The sequence below is a fragment of the Anolis carolinensis genome, chromosome 5 (genome assembly GCF_035594765.1).
Source record: "Anolis carolinensis isolate JA03-04 chromosome 5, rAnoCar3.1.pri, whole genome shotgun sequence".
Classification (NCBI taxonomy): domain Eukaryota; kingdom Metazoa; phylum Chordata; class Lepidosauria; order Squamata; family Dactyloidae; genus Anolis; species Anolis carolinensis.
This window is the reverse complement of record NC_085845.1, coordinates 147,334,525-147,345,881: the sequence shown is the minus strand read 5'-3', so window position 1 is coordinate 147,345,881 and position 11,357 is coordinate 147,334,525. Positions and strand designations below refer to the sequence as shown.

At 42.2% G+C, this 11,357-nt stretch overlaps 1 protein-coding gene and 1 long non-coding RNA gene across 2 annotated transcripts in view; one reads left to right on the top strand and one right to left on the bottom strand.

Moving 5' to 3' along the window:
* Nucleotides 1-298: 298 nt before the first annotated feature.
* LOC134299506 (uncharacterized) lies at nucleotides 299-10,551 on the bottom strand. The gene is made up of 2 exons (XR_010006725.1): nucleotides 10,347-10,551; nucleotides 299-5,176 (listed from the first exon to the last, which is right to left on the bottom strand). It is a non-coding gene; the product is annotated as an uncharacterized LOC134299506 (long non-coding RNA).
* The window catches only part of slc38a4 (solute carrier family 38 member 4), a 43,744-nt gene continuing 40,229 nt past the window's right edge, over nucleotides 7,843-11,357 (top strand). The window contains exon 1 of the mRNA XM_016993816.2: nucleotides 7,843-7,973. The gene's annotated coding sequence lies outside the window, so the exon portion shown is untranslated. The remainder of the gene's footprint in view (nucleotides 7,974-11,357) is intronic.

Genomic DNA, 11,357 nt, shown 5'->3' with positions numbered 1-11,357 from the left:
TGATCAATGCTTGAAAATGTCTAAAATGCTCTTTAAAGTTGCTGCATATCACTTTGAATGTAACTAGAAATTTACAAGTTAGACAGGTAATGTAACTTTATTTCTATCACTATGTAAATATATCGTATATAAAAAATTCTAACTTTTATGTGAGCCCATTTCTACTTTCTAATATTTTAAGGTACATGTTTCTGTGGGATATTATTTTGTACCATTTCTTTTTACATATTTTGTACACTGACAAAGTTCAGTAACTAACACCACAGAATCAAGAACCTACTCTCTGAGTGCAACAATGTTGCTTACTATGTTAAAAAATTTAATTATTTTTACTACTAAATCTGGCAGAACAATACAGCTTTATGAGACTAAACTGATAGTGATTCGCCATCATATATTGTTTCTGGCATGAGTTCAAGAAAAACAAAAACACATCACTATTGACTTTCCAAACTTGGGGTGAATTTGTAAGGACAGCAGTCATGGAAACAACTTTTTGCTTGTAAACAGCAATGTGCTGAGACAGAGAATTAAGTGAAAGAAAATAAAAGACCAGGCAACTTTTAAAGCATTTCTTAACAAAACAGTGTTCTTTACAACATTTGGATTGTTCATTTTATGTATTTCTATTACATCTTTACTTCAAAAAATAGTTCTGTCTGAAATCCATGAAACAACTTTATTCCCCATGCAGAGCCGGCCCTAGGTATTTTTCAAGTGTAGGCGAACAGAATTTTGCCCCCCCCCCCCAAACCAATCACTGAAAAATAAAAGCGTTGGATAAGCGAAAATGTTTGATAATAAGGAGGGATTAAGGAAAAGCCTATTAAACATCAAATTACATTAAGATTTTACAAATTAAGCACTAAAACATCATGTTTTACAACAAATCAACAGAAAAAGCAGTTCAATACCTTGCAGAATCATAGAATAGTAGAGTTGGAAGAGACCTCATGGGCCATCCAGTCCAACCCCCTGCCAAGAAGCAGGAAATCGCATTCAAAGCACACCCGACTGATGGCCATCCAGCCTCTGCTTAAAAGCCTCCAAAGAAGGAGCCTCCACCACAGTCCGGGGGAGAGAGTTCCACTGCCGAACAGCCCTCACAGTGAGGAAGTTCTTCCTGATGTTCAGGTGGAATCTCCTTTCCTATAATTTGAAGCCATTGTTCTGCGTCCTAGTCTGCGGGGCAGCAGAAAACAAGCTTGCTCCTTCATCCCTATGACTTCCCCTCACGTATTTGTACATGGTTATCATGTCTCCTCTCAGCCTTCTCTTCTGCAGGCTAAACATGTCCAGCTCTTTAAGCCTCTCCTCATAGGGCTTGTTCTCCAGACCTTTGATCATTTTAGTTGCCCTCCTCTGGACACATTCCAGCTTGTCAACATCTCCCTTCAACTGTGGTGCCCAGAATTGGACGCAGTATTCCAGATGTGGTCTGACCAAGGCAGAATAGATGGGTAGCATGACTTCCCTGGATCTAGATGCTATACCCCTATTGATGCAGGCCAAAATCCCGTTGGCTTTCTTAGCAGCCACATCACATTGCTGGCTCATGTTTAACTTGTTGTCCACAAGGACTCCAAGATCTTTTTCACATGTACTGCTGTCTAGCCAGGCGAAATTATTAAGGCCTCCAAAAATTACTTTTTATCCTGGTAAAGGAGCTTAACCGCTCCAACGACGCTGAGACCCGAACTAAGAGCAACCTGCGGAGGCAGGCTAAAGGAGACAGGAGTTGCCTCAATGGCACCCCCAACAAGATGGAGCCACAGGCAACTGCCTAGTTGGCCTGGTGGTTGAACCGCCTGTTCCCCAGTCACATTAGCATTATATTTGAAAAGATACTGCACTATTCCAGGGTTTTCCCCCCATAGTTACAGTTAACAAAGCCAAGGAGCAAATGGAAAGAATCTCTTATAAATATCCAAAATAGCTAAAAATTGAGCTGAATCTAAAAATTTAAATTGATTGAATTTGTCATTAAGTACAGATGGTGACAATTAATTATTTTCCTTCCTGTGTTGTAGAGCACACTATACAAAATTGTGACTGAAGATATCTGTTGACAAATGTCCAATATTCTGAATCTTTACATAAAATATTTTATTTTTGGAATTCAATATATTTTATATGTTGAATAGATTTTTATTTTTATTTAAAATCTTTTATATTGTTCTACAAAATCTTTTTAAACTACATGTACATATCCATGGTTATTGTTCTTTAATGAGTTGACGGAGGACTTCCATTTATTATTATTCTTTCCTATTGGCTTTTGTAGCTTGACTTCTTCATTCTGGCTCAGAGTAGTAGTGAAGGATCAAAAAGTAATTATCAACCTTCTCGTTACTCAGAGAGAATTTAAAAGTGATTTCTTTAAAAAAGAAAAGTATACTCATAATGCTACAAGCTATTTTGTTGTGGTACAATACATACTTAAGGGTCAGGCACACATTGTAACTATAATAAAAAGAATTGCAGAACAAAAATAGTACAATTGTGTTATGATCATAACATAATGTAGTCAAGCTTTAGTTAATGTGAAAATAACTATTTGCAAGAAATGCAATATTTTAAATTTGATACTTTCTGGATGTTTGGACCACTGCTGTTTCATCTTTAAAAAAAAATTAAGGCCAGTTAGAAGAAAATGGAGTACAAGATAGATGTCAAGAAAACAGATGACAGGGGAACAAATGACACAATCAAGATACAATAAACCACCAAAGCAATGGTTAGTTAGAAGTAAATATAAAAAACTATATGAACAACTGCAAAACAAAAACTAAAATTCACTAAGACTATAATCTTATTCCCATTTACCACAGGATTAAGAATAATGTAATTTAACAGGTCTAAATTCTGGGTAAACATCTATAGGGTTGTACAAAGCTATTATTTACTATTTGAGTTGCATTGAAAGCATTGTCTTACAAAGAAACTATAGTTTTTATGATACACTTCTGTATATTGGGTTTTTCCTGCTTTAATGGATTTTTCTGTTTGCTCACCTTGAAATACAGAAAATCCAGTAAGATTAATAGCATCATAAACCCAGAAGACTTTTGGAAAAACACTAATAAAAGGTCAATAAAGGTTTGGAACATTTCTTATAACTGAATGTGATTCTGTCTAAGCAGTGAAGGAAAACATACAAACAGGATATACAGATAGAAAAAGAGAAACAGGCAGATGGTACGATGTTAAGATTTTTAGTTTGGCAATTGATGGAATGGAAGATATTTTTCAAAAGAAAGGGAAAACATTGAACCAAACTCATTTGACCATTCTGTCACAATGATACTGAAACCGACTAGGAAAAAACCTAAGCCTGCTTTCCACACAGAGGAAAAGTCATAAAGTAAGTTCATGCCTTCAGAACTTCCAAAGGAATTTAGACTTCCACGATGGTTTAAGTTTAATCATCTAACAAGAATGAATTAGGTACATGCTTGGGCAACCCCCAGCTTCCTGAAACAGAGGCTGTGAACAGTGAATCATCCTGTTCAATTGCCAAGTGGGATTCCAGCATGACATGGAAAAAAACAAAGGCTGGATCTAGCCTCCACTGCTCTTGGGCAAGCAGAAAACATAGGGCAAAAGGGATAGAGAGAAATATTAAGGTGATCACATGGAAACAGGCATAGAAACACACACATGGGTAATTTTTTCCACATGGCATCACGTTCATAGGAAACAGTTTTGGTGATAGGTCCTTGAGTGTCAAAGCGGGTGACTGCCAGAACTGGGGAGCTGTTGAACCATTGTACACTAACAGAAGTAACCTTCCTAAGGAATAGTGACTTGACATAAGAAGAATGATAAGATATAACGTATTAGTCTGGAATATGAATATCCAAATGGATCATGTAGCACCTTAGAGGCTGAGAAAATGAAATTGGTGGCATAAAACTTTATAGAGCATGCATTTGAGAAAGTACCCAGTCTAGGAAAATGTTTGCTACTAACTCCATTCTTTACACACTCACAAGTCTAAATCATGTTTTGTGATTAGGAATTGATATAAATTGGAACCCTACATGTTTTATTATTATAATGTTTGTACGACTCTAAATACCAGAAATCAGCATCTTTTTGCTTTATAACATCCTGGTGACGGATTTGAGCCCATATCCTCTTAGTCGAAATCCAACATTCATCCACTGTGCATTAGGAATTGAATTTTTTAAAAAAAAAAAATTGGTCAAAAACAGGTTTCTTGGATGTCAAGAGCTCTTATCAATGTAATCCTAGACAAGTGAAGGACTTTTAGAATCTGGGACTCAGGACCCTTCCAGATAGGCCCTATATCCCAGGATCTGATCCCAGGTTTTCTGCTTTAAACTGGATTATATGAGTCAGCACAGCCAGATAATCTGGAATAAACAGAAAACCTTGGATCAGATTTTGGGATATAGGGCCTGTCTGAAAGGGCGCTCAGAGTATATAAAAATGTGCCCTTTTTTTGTAAAAACTGAGTTTTTGTGCTGAAAATAGTACAAAATTACTATTTCTTCACCAAAAAAATCTTTTCATACAAGAATAAGCTTTCTGTACATAAAGCTGCATTTTATGCTCATAGATTAGCTTTTCTGGGCAGAAAATGCCATTTTATGATGAGAAAATATGTTTCTACACAGCAGATATTGCACTCCTTTTTTGCACATAACAAGTCTCAAACAATCTTTGTAAACTATTCAGATGTAATTATTTTCTTGCACTGTAGAGAAAGATCAAAACTATTAATTCTTGCCAGGAAGGATGAAAATTGTGAAGCTATACATCCCAATTTTGCATTGACTTACTTTTAGGGACAATTGCCATAATAATTCAGCCAACTGCTCCTCGTACCTTGCTAATAAAATAAGCCTGCTTATTCATAAGTTTCACTTCAACTGGGTTACTAGACATCCAGTAGTTTTCCTCAGAATAGTGGTGTTACTGCCACGACCTGCTACATAAATGTAAAAGAGATTTCTCAATAATGAGCATGCAAGATTCTGTTTCAGACACTTTCAGAAGAATGTTTGGAAACAACAACAAAGAAAGCAACCATGTGATTTTAACCAGCTTCAAGAGCTTTCCGTGTGACCGGAGGTTCGTTGTCGGTGTCTGCCTTCACTGGAGATGCCCTCACTTCAAACAACAGCATTCCACTGAGAATGGAAGAAACCTGGAAAAGAAAGCATTCAGGAAGTGCTTTCAACACAAATGCCTGCAGCTGAAGAAGCATATGATCACCATAGCAAGCATATTTGGACTTGCATCTAAACTGTGTGAGCATAAAACAAAACAGAATAGCAACCTCATAACTTTTTCATTGAAATATTTCAGATGCACTTGCTTCACAGAGAACAAAGGCTTTGCTTGAAACAGCACTGAAACCTGGACTAATCATAATGGGTAGATGCAGGTAGCAAAATACTTGTTTCAAGAAAAAACATGATGAGCTGCACCAGCTGTTCATGTTCACTGAGGCATTGCAGTTCTCACAGTTTCCCTTTTCATAGGAAGACCACAATAAAAGAATATTCCAAATGTGGTTCAAAGAAGCCTAGACATGGGTTCTCAAGACTGTGGGTGTCAACACCCTCCACTGCTAGGTGATATAGGAACAACTGCAGTTAAACCTTGTCATCTTTTTTTCAACTGTATTTAAAATGTCATTGTTTTTTCTCCTCATCCCACTTGCTTCCTTTAGTAGTTTGCACTCAATTCACTCAAGCACGATAGACAGAATCATGCTCTTCCAAATAGGCTCTTGCAAAAGAAATCTGCTGCAGTCTCTTCTACCTTATATTATTTTATTCATTAATATATTTTGTTGTCTTAAACATACTCTGATTTTGCCTGGCTGCATATGTCTAAATGTTCATCTACCAAATATTGAAGAGTTTGCATCTGCAAGGGTGTGACTGCAGAGGTTAGTCTTCTGGATGACAAGTAGTGCTTGTCGTCTCTCTCTCCAGCTTGGGGAAGAAGTAATAGCAGAGAGGAGAAAGTTGTGTCACTGTTCCCAGGGAAACAAAGCAAGTATCCTAGAGATGCCATTATGAATATTAGAGAAGGAAGGAGAGAAAAGAAATACAGCTCATTCCAAAGTTGGTTAATCTTTGCCATCACAGGTATCCCTCAGAATATCCAGCCATACCGACTATACAACCATTTTGGCATTAATTCTACAGAAGCCCTGGAAAGGTGAATAAGTTTGTTATGGGAAGATGAAAAAAGTAGTAATGCCATTTAAACAAACATTTTGCTCTTGCTATCATTGCCTTGTGATTTGATTTTCTCAAAGTATTCTTTTTCATTGCAAAACCACACTGGTGCGCAAAGACAGAGGGACAGGGGGAAGAGACCTCATGGGCCATCCAGTCCAACCCTCTGCCAAGAAGCAGGAAAATCTCATTCAAAGCACCCCCAACAGATGGCCATCCAGCCTCTGCTTAAAAGCCTCCAAAGAGGGAGCCTCCACCACACTCCGAGGCAGAGAGTTCCACTGCTGAACAGCTTTCACAGTTAGGTAATTCTTCCTAATGTTCAGGTAGAATCTCCTTTCCTGTAGTTTGAAGCCATTGTTCCATGTCCTAGTCTGCAGGGCAGCAGAAAACAAGCTTGCTCCCTCCTCCCTATGACTTCCCCTCACATATTTGTACATGGCTATCATGTCTCCTCTCAGCCTTCTCTTCTGCAGGCTAAACATACCCAGCTCTTTAAGCAGCTCTTCATAGGGCTTGTTCTCCAGACCCTTGATCATTTTAGTTGCCCTTCTCTGGACGCTTTCCAGCTTGTCAACATCTCCCTTGCCTTCAGCTCCCAGAAATCCTAACAGGTGGTAAACTGGCTGGGATTTCTGGGAGTTGTAGGCCAAAAACACCTGGGAACCCACAGGTTGGAAACCACTAATACAGGGTCCTTCCATACAGCCCTCTATCCCAGAATATCAAGGCAGAAAATCCCACAACGTCTGCTTTGAACTGGGTTATCTGAGTCCACACTGCCATATATTTAAAGCAGAAAATGTGAGATTTTATTCAGTTGTGTGGAATGGGCCACAGCTGAATAACATCCCACATGTTCTGCTTTGAATTGAGATATTTATTTATTTATTTATTTACAGCATTTATATTCTGCCCTTCTCACCCTGAAGGGGACTCAGGGCGGATAACATTGAACACAAAAAGGCAAACATTCAATGCCATAACATAGAACAGAGACAGAGACAGACGCAGGCACGGGCTGGCCTCGAACTCATGACCTCTTGGTCAGAGTGATTTGTTGAAGCTGGCTGCTCACCAGCCTGGGCCACAGCCCGGCTATATGGCAATGTGGACTCAGATAACCCAGTTCAAAGCAGATACTGTATTGTGGGATCTTCTGCCTTGATATTCTGGGATATAGGGCGGTGTGGATGGGCCCTTAGAAACTGCCCATTCTTTGGCGATCTTTTGGGTTTTTTCCCTCCAGAAAGAGGGGCAGAAGACGTATTCACAAATACCTTTATTGGTTGAATTAATTCCTATTAATTAATCCAAAACTTGAAATAACCTTTGCAGGAAGGTATTATTATTGATTTCTATCCTGCTTTGTTTCTAAAAAAAGACCCAAAGTGCGTGGCATATTCACCCTCCTGAGGGAAAAGTGAGCCCCCCACCTGTGCCTTCTCTCTTGGGTTTCCTGGCGTGGCGCTTGTTTCCCTGCCTAGTTGGTCGCCCTCTCTTTGCCATTGGCGGGTGGCCGCTTCCTCAAAGGGAGGGCTCGGTTGGACGGCGAGGCGGCCGAGGGGAGATGCATAAGGCCCCTGGTCACATGATGGAAATTTCCACTCTCTTCCTCCTTCTCCCCTGCGAGGAGGGCAGGCAAAGAAGGTCCAGAGCCCACACTTTCTCCTCAGCCCTTCGCCGCAGACACAGCGACAGCGACAGCGACCAACTCATGCCTCCCGCGTCTCGCAGTGGCCCCAAGCCAAGGTGAGTGGGCCTTTTATTGAGACCCCCCCCCCCCAGTCCTTCAGGTAAGGAGGACTATGCCTCGCGCGTCGACTCGCCGGCATGCCGTTTCAAACCCTCCCGCTCTGAGGGAGGACGGGCCAGGCTTCGAAGCCAATGAAGGCGAGGCGAAGGGAAAGCCCCGACGGAGCCCTGCTTTCTGCGTGCCAAGCCTTCCCGCCCCGTCCCGTTGGCTTGGCTCTTGTTTGGGTTGAGCGTCGTGAGGAGGTGAAAGAGACCGAGGTTGTAATTGGCAAGGAAGTGGGTCCGGGTGGTGGGCAAAGGGTGCCATTGATGTCTCAGGAGGAACTGTGGGAAGGCTGGGCCTCCTCACCCAAGGAGAGGTACTAACTGCCCACACCTGTTTCCTCGAAAGGATGTCGCATTGAGGAAAGGGCCAGCTGGTTTGCTGCTACTGCTAACAATGGAGCCATGGGTTGCTGTGAGTTTTCCCAGTGAGTATGGCCATGTCCCAGAAGCATTCTCTCCTGACGTTTCGCCCACATCTATGGCAGGCATCTTCAGAGGTTGCGAAGTATATTGGAAACTAGACAAGTGAGGTTAAAATCAGGACAGTAAATAAAGACCAATACTCAGAAAACAGAGGGATTCCAGACATGAATCAATCAGGGCCAACTAACAACTCCCAACAAAGGATTTCCCCAGGGAAGAATCAGTCAGGCCTTGAAGCTGCAAGGCTTTTCAATGGTAATCAAAGTAATTAATTGCAACATTCACATTGGCCTCCAGCAGACAAGAGTTCTTCTCCCACCCTGGACCTTCCACAGATGTATAAACCTCACTTGTTTCCAACAGACCTAACAACATCTGAGGACGCCTGCCATAGATGTGGGCGAAACATCAGGAGAGAATGCTTCTGCAACAAGGCCATACACCCCAGAAAACTCACAGCAACCCAGTGATTCCGGCTATGAAAGACTTTGACAACATAGTGGAGCAATGGGTTCCAATTGCAGGAAAGAGGTTCCAAATAAACGTTAGGGCTCCTTCTACACTGCCATATAAAATCTTTTATCTGCTTTGAACTGGTCTATATGCCAGTGTAGACTCATATAATCCAGTTCAAAACAAATCATGTGGATTATCTGCTTTGATCACCTGAATTATATGGCAGTGTAGATCTAGCCTAGGAAGAAATTCTTGGCAATCACTGGAATGTGCTGCCATAGGGCCCTTCCAAACAGGCCCTATATTTGTGATGTCTGTTGGAAAACTATGCAAGTGGGGTTTCTATATCCATGGAAGGTCCATGTTGGGAGAAATAACTCTTGTCTGCTTGAGGCAAGTGTGAATGGTGCAATTGGCCACCTTTATTAGCATTGAATGGCCTTGCAGCTTCAAAGTCTGGCTTCTTCCTGCCTGGGAGAATCATCTGTTGGGAGTTGTTAACTGGATAGCTGGCTAGGATTTCTGGGAGCTGAAGTCCAAAACACCTGGAGGAGTAGAGTTTGAGAAACACTGATCTATATCCTATACAGATGGTTCAGACTTCACTTCCCAGAGGCCCTGATCATTAGCCATGGCAGCGGAGGCTTGTGGGAGTTGAAGTCCAAAATACCTGGATGACTGGATTTTGGGCATTATTGATCGATGCTGAAGAATGAATGCAGTTGGACTGCACTACCCTGGCTCAATGCTATGGAACCCTAGGAGTTGTAGGGCCCTTCAACACAGCCCTATATCCCAGAATATAAGTAAAGGTAAAGGTTTCCCCTGACGTTAAGTCCAGTCATGTCTGACTGGGGGTTGGTGCTCATCTCCATTTCTAAGCCAAAGAGCCGGTCTTGTCCGTAGACACCTCCAAGGTCATGACTGCATGGAGCGCCGTTACCTTCCTGCCGGAGCGGTACCTATTGATCTACTCACATTGACATGTTTTTGAACTGCTAGGTTGGCAGAAGCTGGAGCTAACAGCGGCCACTCCCGCCGCTCCTGGGGTTTGAACCTGGGACTTTTCGGTCTGCAAGTTCAGTTATCTGAACTGGGTTATCTGAGACAGTTCAAAGCAGATATTGTGGGATTTCCTGCTTTAATATTCTGGGATATAGGACTGTGTGGAAGGGCCTTTAGTTTGGTGAGGCACCTGTCATCGTTGGCAGAGAAGGCTAAGGAGCTTCTAAAACCACAGCTCCCATAGCATTGAGCCAGGATAGTTGAAGTGATATCAAACCACGTTCATTCTACAGCTTAGGTGTGCTCCCTACCTGTTCACTTTGATGCTCTTTTCCGGGGTGGGGTGGGGTGGGGGGTGAGCGAAGTGTCAAAAGAGGATTTTGGCCTTGAGCAACAGCCTATTCGCCCCTTTTTGCTGCTCTATCGCCACCCGTGACCAACCTGCCCTCTTGGAGACGAGCCTTTTCGGAGCTCAGTGCCAGGCAAGTCTGCTTTGGCGCCTCTCTCGTTGTTCAGCCTTAGTTGAACGCCCATCAGCTGGCTGAAATGGGGAGGGGTCCGCTCAGCTTCGCCGCCCCCTTTTCTGCTTTTCCGCCGGGGAGACGTCCCTCCCTCTGGGACTTGATGAGTAGAAGCTGCTTCCACACAAAGCATGAGCCCAGAAAGGAAAAGGGATCTCCCCCCCCCCCCCCCCCCCGCTTCCTGGTCTGTGTAGCCTAGCGATTCCAGGCAGTTTGGCCTCATTGTTGTGCTGCAGGAGAAGTCAAAAGCCCCTTCCACACAGCTGAATAAAATCCCACATTATCTTCTTTGAATTGGAATATATGGCAGTGTGGACTCAGGGCCCTTCCACACAGCCATATAACCCAGAATATCAAGGCAGGGAATCCCACAATATTGGGTTTGAACTGGAATATATGGCAGTGTGGACTCAGATAACCCAGTTCAAAGCAGATATTGTGGGATTTTCTGCCTTGATATTCTGTGTGGAAGGGCCCAAGGGAGGAGATGTTTGGTGCACCTATCAATACAAGTTTGACATTGACCATACAATCCAGTTTCTGAATGCAGATTATTTGCGTTAAACTGGATTATTAGTCTACACTGCCACATAATCCTGTTTAAATCAGACAATCTGCATTCATCAACTGTATTGTATGACAGTGTAGATGGGGCTTAAGTGATTAATTTCCCGAATTGCTGTTAGCATCATTTACCAAGTCCCTAAGGCCCCTTCCACGCAGCTGTATAAAATCCCACATTATCTGCTCTGAACTGAGTTATATCGCAGTGTGGACTCAGATAACCCAGTTCAAAACAGATATTGTGGATATTCTGGGTTATATGGCTGTGTGGAAGGGCCCTAAGACATCCCTTAGGCTCAGTTATCTCGGATACTAGGGCCCCATCTACACTGTCATATTAAATCCAGATTACCTGATCATATAACCC